The sequence below is a fragment of the Lissotriton helveticus genome, chromosome 6 (assembly GCF_964261635.1).
Source record: "Lissotriton helveticus chromosome 6, aLisHel1.1, whole genome shotgun sequence".
NCBI classification, from domain to species: domain Eukaryota; kingdom Metazoa; phylum Chordata; class Amphibia; order Caudata; family Salamandridae; genus Lissotriton; species Lissotriton helveticus.
The window spans coordinates 336,042,285-336,058,889 of NC_136067.1; positions in this window are offsets into that span (position 1 = coordinate 336,042,285).

The window sequence follows — 16,605 nt, forward strand, 5'->3', positions numbered from 1 at the left end:
GGAGACACAGGTGACATTATAGAAAAAGGTGCAAATATAATTGTTTAATTTACACAGACACTCAGTGTATATAATTCTTTAATTGTGATCCTAGTTAAACATGTTAAAAAAAATCATTTCACCTAAAAACATGTACCACAATAAATCATTTAAAAGAAGAGCACAGCCCACATAAATAGGCACTACATTACAGTGCAGAAACCTGACTCATTTCCAAAATACATTTCCAATATGCACCATTAATTTTTTACCAGCCTTACAAAAAAACATGAGACACAATGCAAGAATAAAGAAGTCCAATATGCTTGTTAATCTTCCCCATAGTGTATACAGCACTCTATCTATATTAAATGAATCATTATTCACCTTTAGAAGTTCTTGTGAAGATTTAGAACAGTGTCAGTCACACACACCAGATTTTCTTAAGCAGAATCTCTGAAATGCACCTCAGACACTGCAACCACAAAATGGCCCTGATTCCCTTTTACTTTTCACACATAGGTCTGTGTATAACCAATCAAATTTCTTCCCACACAAATTCAAAACCAAACTAACATTTTAATTGGTTCTACATTTCAACACTTTGAAACTCACATAATATTTACCCATCCCCCCACTGCTCTTTCTGCCTGTTACCATGGTAACACTCCACACATCACCTAACTGAGCACACAGGTGAAAAGTTCATCATACTATGTTGCAAATGAACCCAGCAAGGGTGTTTGACTTCTCAATATACCAGTTTATCTTGTGCAATGTTTCTTTCAATGACTTTTTCTCAACCATTAGAATTACTTCTTTCAAAAAACAGAAGCATGCACCCTAATTTTCAGTGTTGAATTTTCAGAAACCACCAATCATTTCTTATTCTTCAAGTGCACTGAATCTCATCCACATTTTTTTTAAACTCCTACTTTTCAAACTGCCATTTCATTTCCAGAGCCCATCTGAGTACAACAAAAAAACTCCCTTCAAGATGCCTAAAGTGTGGATTGTAGGACACAGCTATATTTACTGGAGTGAGAGGTATGCAGCAAACAGAGGTATTCCCAACCTTGATTTACCAAATGTGGATATTATGTGGATTGGCCAGAGAGGATTGAGATGTCACCAATTGATACCATTGGTAAAATCCTTTATGCATCTACCACACCCTGACCTCGTAATTGTGCACTGTGGTGGAAATGGCCTAGGCACATTGACTGGGGTAGGTCTGGAAATACTTTTAAAGGACACCTTTGGGACATTGATGTCACTTTTTCCTCAAACTGCCTTTGTATATTCTAATATATGCCAAAGGCAAAAATGGAAGTGGTCCAAACAATATTGTCCACAGATTGAGAAAGCAAGGAAACATGTGAATAAGTCTGTTTCTGCTTTCCTCAGAGACTATGGTATGGGTTGTATATACCACAACAACTTGTGTTACAACATGCAAGGCATTTATAGAGGAGACGGTACATTTCACAGATGAGGGGAACAGAATCTTCCTCTTGAATTTTAGACTCTGCAACGGTACCTACTTGTAGGTACTTAAATCACTCACATAACACAACAGCTCATTTTAGAGCTACCCTACCTCTAAGCAGTCTAAATTCTTATTTTACTCTATTGTTTTTCACTGTTTTTCCCCGTGGTACGCTCAGGGTATGCGTACAGGTAAACGCACATGTAACCGTATATGTAAACGCGCCCTGAGCGTACTCCGCGAAATTTTCCCCCAAAAAATAAATCGTTTTTTTGCTCTTCGTGGTCCTTCAAGGCCCCCCTTAGAAAACATAGGAGATCAGGGGGTCTCTACCCTGCCCCCTTTTAATGTTTTCCCCTTTTGTTTTTCACCTCTTGTGTCTCGGTTCTTCCGAGACACAAGATGGCGGACTCTCCGGACCATTTGGAATGTTTACAGACACCCGAGACCCAATCAGCTTTCCGCTCTCGCACTTCCGTGGCGCGCCGGGTGCGCTTAACGTTACGCGTACCCAAAGCGCTCGAAGCGCGCATTTGATATATACATTTTTTTGAAGTTAATTTTCATAAAAAACACTGGAGCGATTTTAACCAAATATGTAAAAAGGCCCTACTGCGTACCAGTCCCTACCATTTTGCCAAGTTTGGTCTAATTCCGTTCAGCGGTTTGGGCTGTAGCCGTGTCTAATCGTCCTATGGAAATTAACATGGGGAAAACACATTTTGGGACCCCCTTTTTTTCTCGGCCCCTGCTTCACGAATCCCCCCGACACTTTCAGGGAAGGAGCGGAGCGTAACGGGCCATCTTCTTTGAGAAGTTCACAAAGATTAATCCACCGACGCCAAAGTTATTCCCAATAGAATTTTGCGGATTTCCTATGGAAACTAGGTCCTAACTATAACTACCTACTGGCGACCGCCAGTAGGTAATATATATATATATATATATATATATGTATATATATATATATATATATATAGTCGGCTAGTCCCGGTTGTGCGAGAAGCCCTGTGGCAATAAAGTGGACTGCGTAGGGGTCATCTCACGATCAGCGCAATGGGCAGGAGGTATTTGTGAAAGTGTATATTGCTAAGCATTGAGAAAAGGACTCTTTCCATACCCACTGGTTTGACTGTTTATTTTCATCATTTATTTTGCAAGCGTGTAAGCCCTCACTGAAGTTTAATATTTTTTCGGCACTACACAGACCATCAGGCTTAGCGTGAGCCAACGCTCACTGTGGCAGGTGGTTGGAATGAGCGCCGTCTTGCTTCATGTTGCAAATGAACTGCCTCTGAAGAAATGCTTGTTTGCATGAAACTACTGACTGCTACCGTGTGTTTATACTATACCGGAGGCAAGGTACTAACGCCTACGAGTTCACTTCCCACTCCTTGTATGGTATAAATGCCTACTAACACTACGTGCACACGTATGCTACAAAGGGGATGAAACTGAGCTGATTGCTGTAAAGTGATGTGCTCTGGGCGCTGTAGGATACTAGCCGCTGTAGTATAACTGTTTAAGTAGTGTTAGTATGCGTTTATAGTATGTAGGGAGTGGGTAGCGAACTACTTTTTCCTACTGGTCTGAAGACTCTGGGATTAAACCCTGAGCCTAAATCGGGAGCTCATTGCTGTAAAGTGATGTGCTCTGAGCACTGTAGTATACCTGTGGAATTAGTGTTAGTTTGTGTTTATATAATACAGGGAGTGGGAAGTGAACTACACACCCCTACTGGTCTGAAGACTCCTGGATGAAACCGTGAGCTCATTGCTGTAGAGTCATTTGCTCTGTGTAGTATTCCAATGTAAGACATAGTAGAATGTTAGTATGTAATTCTACTAGAATGTAAGTATGTAATGTTAGAATGTAGGGCTGTCATTAGGGGAACCTTGGGGAGTTTGTACACTGTGCTGGAGAAGATGATTGCCTTGCTGTCTGCTCCTGTTGGTAGGTGTTTAAGGTGTCTTGTTTTCGTGCAATAAATCTACTTATCGGATCCACTGTTGTCTGCCTCTTCACTACATAAATTTGGTGACGTGCGGGAGAAGGTAAAAAGAAGGCAGCACTCACCAATATTTCAAAGTTGTTTGCGTTGTGATGAAGACCTGTTTTCTTTGTGTAGCTGTTTCTACTCATCCCAGGGTCGTCAGCTCATTGAACTATGTCATCCGACCTCTGGTAGGATTTATATTTTTAGATTTTGAGCTTCCTCTGCCTCTTCACTACACTCTGGTCGCTGTACTACATGTGTGTGTGTAGTTTTAGTATGCGTTTATACTAACCAATGCTTCGTGGTCCTAGGGAGCGCGACCTCCCAGGTGCAGCTCATACAATGTCCTGGGGTGTGCATCCGCAGGACAGTTATATTTGCTACTAGAGGGTGGGTGCATGGCTTCCACTCTGTGATAGCAAATTCTTGTTTCATTAGTTGAAGCGAGGGGAGGAAAACCTTGTATCGCTTTAATAGAGCGGAAACCGGATGGTAAAAATGGAGAGAAAAAAAAGTGGGGTCTCACTCGTTGATTTAAATGAGGCTCCTGGTGGATAATGCTCCATGGCTAATCCTATTATTATATTGTGGGGTCTCTGTAGGACTGGGGATGTTAATGTCACATGTAAATTAGGCGCGGAAGGGCACAGAGACGTTTCGCAGCCTAGGAGATCGCCACCTTCCCGGGTATTGTTTACTAATTGTTCGGGGGCCTTCAATGCCAACTGAAGTCCAGGGATCGCCATCCTCCGGGGCTTTACTTAAAAATGCAGGGTAGGCCTCGCCAGTCCCTGAAGCCTCGGTGGTCCTAGGCAGTGCCTTATTGGTTCTGTAATCCCACGGGCAGTCTCATGGTGTTATAAAGTGATACACGCATAGAACCCTTGCAGTTGTAGCATTACGCAGGCTTTATTTATGTAATAGTCTGTTGGTTTATATACGGTAGGTGACCTCAAATTTAGAAATGTTTTCCTTCATAACCTCCTATAAACAGACGATTTTTACAATAAACTACAGACAAGTGTTGTCAGAAAAAGAAGACATATAAACTCACTTATTTTTTGGAAAAAAAATAACCTTTATTAAAACAACACAAATAAATGGAAACGCAAGTTTATTAGAACAAGCAACAGTATAACATGAAATACGTGGGTGGGACTCCTCCAGAAGCAGCGTACATAACCGGAAAGACAAAAAGTAAACATAAGTATGTGCGCCGCGTGGAAGAGAAAAAGAAAAGTAGTCCTAATGAAAGAAGATAGTGAGAATGGGAGGGAGAGGGAGTGGGTAGGTGGAAGGGAGAAGGGGAGGGAGAGTCAATAGAACAGAGGGAGGAGTAGACAGAGTATCGGCCTACTACACCCAGCCCTCAGTGTTTACGTCCCGTCACCCATTTGTCTAGAACGCTGGGGTCCGCAAGAAAGAGGGTGGTGCAGCAAGTCCTTAAAATGAAACATATGAATGAGGCCAGAGATTGAATTATAAGCAACGGGAACATCGCTTGTCTGCACCTAAGCACCCAGGGTGCTGCACCCCAGCACCTTCCCCCGCACTGTGCTCAATTGTAGGTCCTGCGCACCGAGGCTTTACTGCTCACCTGACACCATCGGTGTGTCCAACGATATGACGGTGCAAGCTCTGACTCCGGGGTACCTTTGTAGGGTGGGAGAGCAGGTCTCCGGTCGGGGACGGTGTCTTGATACCACGATGGAAGGCGTCAGAATGCCGAGGGCACCATGATGGGATGAGCACCCACTCCGCCTATTTGGCTCAATCAATTCAGTGTCTGAAAAGGGAGAAAAAATTAAATGGTGGTAACATCTGGAGGTAAATGAAGGTTTATTTCAAAGGTTAATAGAAAACACCAGTTGAGTGCATCCTTCATTTTTGAAGTACGATCTACCAACTGTTAGTGGTAATCTTGGTTCAAAGAGGAGTTGGAGTGCATGAGAATTCACAAGGTTAAATAATAATATGTTATGCAAACGCTTACATACAAAGGAACAGAGTGCATGCTAGAAGCATAATGTGCACGTGTAATGCAGTGGTGGAAGCTTGTGTGCATGTACACTTAGTAATGAGCTCACTACAGTGCCCTAAAAGCCAACACCACGTGTCTGTAGTGCAGTGCTGCCCGCTGGCTCAGGCCTACAGTACGGTGCAGCAGGTCCTTAAAATGAGACAGAGATGAGACTGAATCAGGTCAGAGATCACATCATTACGCACTGCAACATCGCTTGTTCGCACCTGCGCACCCAGGGTGATGCACCCCACCCCTCCTGCAGCAACGTGCTCTACACATGTCTGTAGGGTAGCGTTGCCTGCTGGTTCAGGCCTACAGTACGGTCCAGCAGGTCGTTACAATGAGAGTGAGTTGTGACTGAATGAGGTCAGAGATCAATCACATCATTACGGACGGCCACATCGCTTGTTCACACTTGCGCACACAGGCTGATGCACCTAATCCCTCCCACAGTATGGCCAGAGATTAGATTATTAGCTACAGGAAAATTGCTTGCCTGCACCTGTGCACCCAGGCTGCTGCACCCCAGTACCTTCCCCCACACTGTGCTCAATTGTAGGTCCTGTGCACAGAGGCTTCACTGCTCACCTGCCACCATCTATTTGTCCAACGACGTGCTGGTGCAAGCTCCGAGTCTGGTTGGGGACGATGTCTTGATACCACCATGGAAGGCATCAGAATGCCGAGGGCATCATTATGGGGTGAGCACCTGCTCCACCCATTTTTGGTCAATTAATTCAGTGTCTGAAAAGGGAGAAATAATTCAATGTTGTAAACGTCTGGAGGTAAATTAAGGTTTATTTCAAGCTTAATAGAAAACAACAGTTGAGTGCATCCTTCGTTTTTGAAGTACGATCTACCAACTGTTAGTGGTAATCATGGTTCAAGGAGGAGTTGGAGTGCACAACAATACACAAGGTTAAATAATAATGTTATACCAAGATTCACAGACAAAGGAACAGAGCGCATGCTGGAAGCATAATGTACATGTGTAATGCAGTGGTGGAAGCCTGTGTGCATGTACACTTATTAATGAGCTCACTACAGTGCCCTAAAAACCCACGCCACATGTCTGTAGGGCAGAACTGCCCACTGGCTCAGGCCTACAGTACTGTCCAGCAGGTCCTTAAAATGAGACAGACATGTGACTGAATGAGGTCAGAGATCAAATCATTATGCAGGGCAACTTCGCTTGTTCGCACCTGCGCACTCAGGCTGATGCAGCCCACCCCTCCAGCAGCACCATGCTCAATTGGAGCTGCTGTGCACCCAGGCCCCACTGTTCACCTGCTTTCATTGTTGTGTGCGCAAACACTACGGGCAGCAGTATTCACAATTCAGTTGCAGTGTTGATTGCAGAATGGTGTACACCTCATGGATTCCTTTAGAAACACGACGGGCAGTAGAGTTCACAATTTAGAACCAGTGTTGATTGGCAGGATGGTGTACACCTCATGGATTCCTTTTTTATTGCACATTGTGAGGTGGATGCAGCCATATCACCTAAGGCAGTGTGGAATAACTGGGACATGTGGTGTCGTTGTTATCCTATTTATACGTACGCAAAGTGGGCTGGGCTTGCATACGCCAGGCCAGCGTAGGGGTGTGAATAATTGTTCCGGGGATCTGGGCGTTATTCAGTTCCTGCGTGGCCAGGAAGTGTACTTATGTGTGTTTCTTTTGCAGTTTTGACGTTGCAGAATGCACAATTTACATTAATGTAGTATGTATAGGGAGGGCGGCAACTATCGCTAATGAGATGCTGTTCGAAAAGATTGACTGGAAAACATCACATGTCATTGTCAAAATTTGTGGATATGCACAGACATGCATGTCAATGGTGTGCGGTATTATTGAAAGTGTTGCTATCACGAAGCGTACACATGTGAATGTGCTCGGATGGAGGAAGGATCAGCAGAGAGGCTACGTCATACACAGTGATAACGCTCATTACAGCCGAGCAATGTGTGTCAAACGTAAATCTGAAAGTCTCACATATAACACACTACTATATTGGTAAAGCCTGACAACAGAGCGTACAGCAATACAAATCTACAAATTACTGTTTACTGTTTGTCACATGTGCACCAGTGCATTGCGGACACACGAGTTATAGTTAGCTAAACTAACTATAACAGGCAAATTTCTCTGGTTTTATGAGTCAAATGTTCAACTAACTATAACGTCCATGAAACCTATGTTTTTTTTGTGAATTTCTAAGGTTTTTTAAATGCAAATTCCTAACTATAACGTCTGTAAAACCTATGTTTTTTTTTCAATGAATATATGTTGTCCATGTGGCCTACGCTACGTGGGTAGCACAAAACTACATGCCCATGTTAGAATTCTTCACCACCTCCGAGCCATAAACAACATGGATAACACTTGTCCGGTGGCGAGACACTTCAAGGAATGCCATCAGTCAAACAACAAAGGCCTTTCATTTTTTCTAATTGACACTGTCCCACCGAGTAGACGGGGAGGAGATAGAGAGGGGAAGTTGAGAAAGCTGGAGACCAGATATATCTTATTGTTAGATTCAAAACACCCAAATGGACTTAATATAACTGAAGATCTGTACACATGTTTGTAAAATTATTAATAAAGAGGAGGGCGTACAGATGTAGGTTTAGTGGCATCTCGAACAGAAATGTGACCTTTAATACTCTATCGCATATATACATACTAAGATTACCTTACGACATACAGATCCCACAATGCAAACCAATAGAGACAATCTAAATACTCTGTAAGGGAACAAAATCAGGAGATTGTAAATCGATTTTATGGCTTGAATTTATAGCATAACAGAATCTTTTTTGATACAATGACAATATCTCTTTGTATACATACTTATAGGGATTTTATATATATATATTTATATATTTATTCATTTTTATATATATTGTCTATTTAATGACTGTTATTTATGAATATATATGTATATAATGTATTTAGACCTACCCCTATGAAATATGCCGAACATTATTATAGGTTGGTCAATATTAAGCCTCATTGGGAGCACAAAAAGTGGGATAGTTACGATAATGGCCTTAATTAAATGTATGTGTGGAGCAGTAAATTCGAATGATCAGATGGTCAGGAGATCATGATTTATGCAATATCACCCTTAGGATTTTTAGAAGTTTAAAACAATTCAGACAAATGGGGATTTGCTACCACAAGAATGGATAGGAACAATGGAGCAAATATGTTAAGTATGTAATATTTGAATCAGATTTGAAAGGTGTTTTTAGTTTTCATGATGTACAAAATTTGGTGTATACCAACACAAAAACCCATGTGAATGAAACCAGGCATAGGCAAACGTATGAGTATAATATGCGAAGATCAATATGCAACACTTAAACCTGTGACACAATTTTAAAAATTGGTTTTTGCTTTGTGCCGCCAATTTTAGAGATGCAGCAGGAAAATTATACGCATGGTAGAAATGTTTCAATTTTGCTTTGTTTTAAAAATTCACAATATGCACTTATGCACTTAATGTCTATACCTCTATTAGATGTAGGATAAATACATATGATTGGCAGTATATGCTCTAATAGAATATTTTACAATGAGACCGTTACAAATACAAGTCTTTTATATCATGTCAGCTATACAAATTCACTATTTCAGTGTAATTATTAACCCTGGGCGGGCAACTTCGCTACGCCCATGAAGTGGGCGTAGTGTTGCCTACTTCGCCCTTTGCGAAGTAGGCGAAGCAGGCAACACTACACCCACTTTGTGGGCGTAGCGAAGTTGCCCGCCACCCGCCTCCCTCCCGCCCTCCCTAAATGCTTAAATGAATATATAAATGAATTATAAAACCACTTACCTTGTCAGCCGCGTCCCCGGGGCTCCCGCTCGTCATCGCGCCGCCGTCTTAGATCTCTCACGAGAAATGCGCATGCGCGGGCGGCCGCGCATGCGCATTAGGATCTAAGACGGCGGCGCCGGCGGCGCCATGACGAGCGGGAGCCCAGTAGGGAGTAGTAGAGTAGTAGAGAGTGAGTAGTAGAGAGTGAGTAGTAGAGAGTAGTGGAGTAGTGGAGAGTGAGTAGTAGAGAGTAGTAGAGAGTGAGTAGTAGAGTGAGTAGTAGGGGGTAGTAGAGAGTGAGAAGTATAGAGTAATTGAGAACAAATAGTAGAGAGCAAGTAGTAGAGTGTGTAGTAGAGAGTGAGTAGTGGAGTAGTACAGAGTGAGTAGTAGTGAGAGTAGTAGAGTGTGAGTAGTAGAGAGAGTAGTAGAGAGTAGTAGAGTAGTAGAGAGTGAGTATTAGAGTAAGTAGTAGAGAGCGAGTAGTAGAGAGTGAGTAGTAGAGAGTGAGTAGTGGAGAGTGATTAGTAAAGAGTAGTCGAGAGCGAGTAGTAGAGAGTGAGTAGTAGAGAGTGAGTAGTAAAGAGAGAATAGTAGAGAGTGAGTAGTAGAGTGAGTAGTAGAGAGCGAGTAGTAGAGAGAGTAGTAGATAGTAGTAGAGAGTGAGCAGTAGAGTAGTAGAGAGTGAGTGGCAGAGAGTGGTAGCGAGTAGTAGAGTGAGTAGTAGAGAGTGCGTACTAGAGAGAGTAGTAGAGAGTAGTAGAGTAGCCGAGAGTAAGTAGTAGAGAGTGAGTAGTAGAGAGTAGTAGAGAGTGAGTAGTAGAGAGAGACTGGTAGAGAGTGAGTAGTAGAGAGAGAGTAGTAGAGAGTAAGTAGTAGAGAGTAGTAGAGTGAGTAGTAGAGAGTCAGTAATAGAGAGAGAGTAGTGGAGAGTAGTAAAGAGTGAGTAGGAGAGAGTGAGTGGTAGAGAGTAGTAGAGAGAAGTAGAGTGAGTTGCAGAGAGAGTAGTACAGAGTAGTAGAGAGTCAGTAGTAGAGAGTGAGTAGTAGAGAATGGATAGTAAGAGTAGTAGAGAGTGAGTAGTAGAGAGTGAGTAGTGGAGAGTGAGTAGTAGAAAGTAGTAGAGAGCGAGTAGTAGAGAGTGAGTAGTAGAGAGTGAGTAGTAGAGAGAGAGTAGTAGAGAGTGAGTAGTAGAGAGTAGTAGAGTGAGTAGTAGAGAGGCAGTAGTAGAGAGAAAGTAGTAGAGAGTAGTAGAGAGTGAGAAGTAGAGTAGTAGAGAGTGAGTGGTAGAGAGTAGTAGAGAGTAGTAGTGAGTAGTAGAGAGTAGTAGAGAGTGAGTAGTACAGAGTGAGTGGCAGAGAGTAGTAGTAGAGAGTAGTAGAGAGTGAGTAGTAGAGAGTAGTAATAGAGAGTAGCAGAGAGTAGTAGAGAGTAGTAGCGAGTGAGTAGTAGAGAGTGAGTAGTTTCATTTAAAAGGAACACAATGAGGGGGTTCATTTTGCCATGGTAATTATGATTAGTGCTGAAAAAAGAAAAAGTAGGGCACATTTTGAGTGACTTCTCAAATCCTCTTCTATTTCATTAAAAAATTCTGACATGCAGACTGAAACATGCACTTTCAATACCAGCAGCAGACTTCCCTGGTGAGCATTAGCTTTACTACAGTGATATAATAAGAAACTAGAGTGATAACATTCTGAATATATGGCAAATGTGTGACACATCTGAATCCCTTCTTGATGGAATCAATGTAAACAACTGAAAGTATTTCCTACTGAGGAGACTGTAGTAAATGAGGAAATTAGGAAACTTCTTAAGAAACAAGTCTCTCAAGATGGCCACCAGAGACGTAGGATGCCAAATGTAGTACAAATATCACCCAGATGTAGCCCAAGTATAGCCCAATGACAGAATGTCCCAGAGTGTTCTAAAGAACAACTAGAGCGCTAACAGTCTTACTTATGACAAAAGTATGGCACACCTGAAGTCATCTTGATTGGAATAAAGTGGTAACACTTAAAACATTTAATTGGCAAAGGAACAAAATGAGGGGGTTCATTTTGCCATAGAAATTATGATTAGTGCTGCAGAAAGAAAAATTAGGGCACATTTTGACTTCTCAAATCCTTCTATTTCATTAAAAGCAGATCTACTGACCTCGTTTCTCTGGCTGTACAGCAGCTCTGCTGACCTGGTTCTCTGGCTCTAGAGCAGCTCTGCTGACCTGGTTCCTAGGCTCTAGAGGAGCTCTGCTGACCTGGTTCTCCGGCTCTAAAGCAGCTCTGCTGACCTGGTTCTATGGATCTAAAGCAGCTCTGCTGACCTAGTTCTCTGACTCTAGAGCAGCTCTGCTGACCTGGTTCTATGGCTCTAAAGCAGCTCTGCTGACTGGTCCTCTGGCTCTAGAGCTGCTCTTCTGACTTGGTTCTCTGGCTCTAAAGCAGTTCTGCTGACCTGGTTCTCTCCTTCTAAAGCAGCTCTGCTGACCTGGTTTCTCTGGCTCTAGAGCAACTCTGCTGACCTGGTTCTCTGGCTCTGAAGCAGCTCTGCTGACCTGGTTCTCTCCCTCTAAAGCAGCTCTGCTGACCTGGTTCTCTGCCTCTAGAGAAGCTCTGCTGACCTGGTTCTCTGCCTCTAGAGCAGCTCTGCTGACCTGGTTCTCTGGCTCTAAAGCACCTCTGCTGAGCTGGTTTTATGGCTCTAAAGCAGCTCTGCTGACCTGGTTCTCTGGCTCTAGAGCAGCTCTTCTGACTGGGTTCTCTGACTCTAAAGCAGTTCTGCTGACCTGGTTCTCTCCTTCTAAAGCAGCTCTGTTGACCTGGTTTCTCTGGCTCTAGAGCAGCTCTGATGACCTGGTTCTCTGGCTCTAAAGCAGCTCTGCTGACCTGGTTCTCTTCCTCTAAAGCAGCTCTGCTGACCTGGTTCTCTGGCTCTAAAGCAGTTCTGATGACCTGGTTCTCTGCTTCTAGAGCAGTTCTGCTGACCTGGTTCTATGACTCTAAAACAGCTCTGCTGACTTGGTTCTCTGGCTCTAGAGCAGCTTTTTTGACCTGGTTCTCGGCCTCTAGAGCAGCTCTGCTGACCTGGGTCTCTGGCTCTAGAGCTGCTCTGCTGGCCTTGGTCTCTGGTTCTAGAGCAGCTCTGCTGACCTGCTTCTTAGGCTCTGGAGCCGCTCTGCTGACCTGGTTCTCTGGCTCTACAACAGCTCTGCTGACCTGGTTTCTCTGGCTCTACAGCAGCTCTGCTGACCTGTTTCTCTGTGCTCACGATGCACGCACCTGACTTCGCAAAAATATATTTAAAAATAATATAAGTTTATTATAAGTACAGATATATTATTTTTATGAATATCTTAGATAATCTCTTGCCCTAATATGTATATTAAAGACACATACATATAATTTTGGAACATACATTGTTTTTGCGGGAGTCACGCATGCAGCGCCCCCAGCACGTATATGACATCACACGGGACCCGCCACCGCGCAAGCGTCTTGTACTGTAATGCGCATATGTCGCTGTAATGCATGGGAGCAGGAGTCGTGGACTGGTCGCATACCAACCGAGCACATCACTTAATAATAAATATATATGATGTAACTGAAAAACACACAGCCATCGCACACCGTACATGGATACTTCATGACTTTTCTAAAATGGCGGCTAGAATCCGCGCACCCACCGTGATGTGTATGCTTTGAGTTTGCGACTCCGATAAAAAATGTGAGAATTTTTTTTTTAAAGTAAATTATATAAATATATTAAAATAAAAAATGAAAACTAAAAAAATTATCAATATTTCAGTTTGAATTTAAAAAAAACAAATTTGTGCAATTTACAGAAAAAAATATAATGTAATTTAATGAATAAAAAATTGTAGGAAATCAGTACAAAAAAAAGGTATAACTACTATCGCACTTACAAATTGGCATTTAAAAACCTTTAAAATTCACTGAAAAAAACCATAGGTTTCAGAGACGTTATAGTTAGGAATTAGCATTTAAAAAAGCTTTGAAATTCACTGAAAAAAAATAGGTTTCAGAGACGTTATAGTTAGAAATTAGAATTTAAAAAACCTTAGAAATTCACAGAAAAAACATAGGTTTCAGGGGTGTTATAGTTAGCTGGCCATTTCACTTGTACAAAACCATAGAAATTCCTCTGTTATAGTTAGTTCTGCTAACTATAACTCGCACACCCGCAATGCACTGCTGATGATGTCACATATTGCATCATTCATGACATGGTCAGTGACATCACTGATGACATCATCCAGTGAATGTGGTTTAGTTTGAAATTGTGAATTTCTAAGGTTTTTTAAATGCTAATTTCTAACTGTAACGTCTCTGAAACCTATGTTATTTTTAGTGAATATATATATATGTGCGAAAAGATCCAACCCAGCAGGAAGGAAAAGGCAGCATGCCAAATTAGCACCAGTAGTTTATTCCAAGTGATAAAAACAAACCGAACAACACGTTTCAGCCAAAACGGACTTTGCCAAGTTCGAAAGGCATCTGAAGTATTGCACAATATATCCGCATATGTCTTAATAGAGAGAGAAAAAATTCTTTGTGGAATGGATCACTTGCGGTTTTGGAAATCACAAATACCAATTTTTATAAAAGCAAGTGTACTGAGCTTTTAGTGGCAACACAATCGGTGAAATAAATGACATGGATAAGACATCACATTTCATTACTTATGTGACGGCGCATAGCATACGCTCTGATTGTCCATTGCCCTGAAACGCAATAAACAGGAGCAACGATGTTGATACGTTATGAAATGTAGCGGAACAATACAGTCTCTCCGCAGCTTAACACCCATCAACTCCCAGTGGAGATTTGTCATAAATAAGAGATCTGATAATCAACTATCTACATTCTATGTACAATGTTAAATGCGTTGAAAAACATAATTATCACCGAATTAATTACTGAATGGCCACCGAAATACAGCCACATTGTCAATGCATCGTGACCATACTTGTAATTCATGAAATAACAATCTCCAAATGGCCACATAAAGTATAGCCTCATTGAAATATCAAATGATGTAATTGACGCTAAGCAAGGTGCAAATGATACAATCTAATGTTAATAAATGCAATTGTGAAAATTGTGAGAGAACCACAACTCCTGTGAAAGAAATAATAATAATAGTAATAGAAAGTAAATATATATATCTGTATATATGTACAAATTCCATGGATGGCAAATAGATGGACCATGCAAATATGGGACACGAGATAAGGTGATAAATCAAACTTCTTCAATCTTGATTGAAACAGGACAAATGTCCCCATGATATTACTGTTATGTTATTTACATGTATCATCATATATAATTTTTTCCTATTTCTTTTCGCACATTCTCGGGGGTGCTGTCAACCCTGGCAGGCACCGACACTTCATGGGCAGGCTATCAGCATTCTGACAGCATTCGGAAATTCGTCATATACATATATATATATATATATATATATATATATATATATATATATATATATATATATATATATATATATATATATATATATATATATATATATATATATATATATATATTTATTTATATATATATATATATATATATATATATATTTATTTTTTCAACTGAAACTTGCACTCCACCTCCGGGAATGTGCAAACAAGCCCACCAGCCGTCCTCAGTGATAAATCCTTTATTCAGGCAATACAGGTAGCATGACCCTGTGCCTCATGGGAACAGTCCAGCCCGAACTGCCAAGCCATGTCTTTCCTGGACCGGAATCAAGCATCCTAGTACCAGTCTCTGGCTATCAGCCGTCTTCAGCCAGGATAGCTTGACTCTAGTGGTGTGGAGAGCATGGGACTCACGTCTGAGCATACCCATCCGACTCGGGGTGACAAATGCAAAAACAACAGTTGATGGACGGAATGCAGAACAATGTCATATATTCACCCCAGTAGAGAAATCTGGGCCTAAATCCATCGTTGTTTTGCACTCCACACCACCCCAGTTAAGACATGGCCATATGTAAATCAGCCTTGACCCTGTGCATCATGGGAACAGTCCAGCCCGAACTGCAAAGCCATGTCTTTCCTGGACCGGAATCAAGCATCCTAGGACCGGTTTCTGGCTATCAGCCGTCTTCAGCCAGGATAGCTTGACTCCAGTGGTGTGGAGAGCATGGGACTCACGTCTGAGCATACCCATCCCACTCGGGATGGGTATGCTCTGTTGTTTTTGCATTTGTCACCCCGAGTGGGGCAGGTATGCTCAGACGTGAGTCCCGTGCTCTCCATGCCACTAGAATCAAGCTATCCAGGCTGATGAGGGAAACCGGTCCTTGGATGCTTGTTTCCAGTCCAGGCAGGACCTGGCTTGGCAGTTCGGGTTGGACTGTTTCCATGGGGCACAGGGTCAAGACTTATTTGCATATGGCTGGGTTCAAACTGGAATGGCATGGTGAGCAAAAAAACGATGGATTTAGGCCCAGATCTCTGTACTGGGGTAAATGTATGGCATTGTTCTGCATTCTGTCTATCACCTGTTGTTTTTGCATAAATGAGGGGAAAGCAAACACAAGGATATGATGGATGGTGTGCTGAAACCTTTCAGGCACTCACCCCCAGTCACAGATCTGGGTTGAATCCATATATGTCAGCCACTCCCTTTGTCTAAAAGCAATGCCACCCCCCCACAGTAGGCGGGAAACCAGCAGAGACCATTGGGGCTTTGGGGCTCCCCTGTTGTCCCCAGCGTGAGGGCATACCCTGGGGGTGGGGTCCCTGGGGCAAAAAAAATGATCAAAGGGGCTGTCAAGCGGCTCTTTTTCTTAAATGGCTACCTCGGGGGATGGGGTCCCCAGGCCAGACTTCGTGGAATGGGACAAGGGGCATTGTTTTCTCTCGTGTTTGGAGTCGAGACCCGATCGCGGCTCTCAGAGCGGCCCCCGTGTAACGTCACGATGGATTCGCGGATCCACATCAAATAAATACTTTAATAGTATAGAATTTAGAAGGTTGTGTTGCATTTGTGACCTTTTTTTAAAAAGCTAGTGAGATTGAAGTTATTAATCAATAATTTTGATAGAGTTATTAATAATATAATAAAATTAAAATTAAAAGTTACACTTGAAGAGTGTATTGTGTTGTAGTACATTGAATTTGTGCTTTTGTATTGCGGATTCGCTACGGGTTCGCGAATCCACACAAATTAAAAAAGAGCATGGATGTTTAAAAAAATAAGATTTACTGTTGGGTTAGAGGGTGGCTCTAAAAAGAGCTCGAGTTTTCATTCTGACTT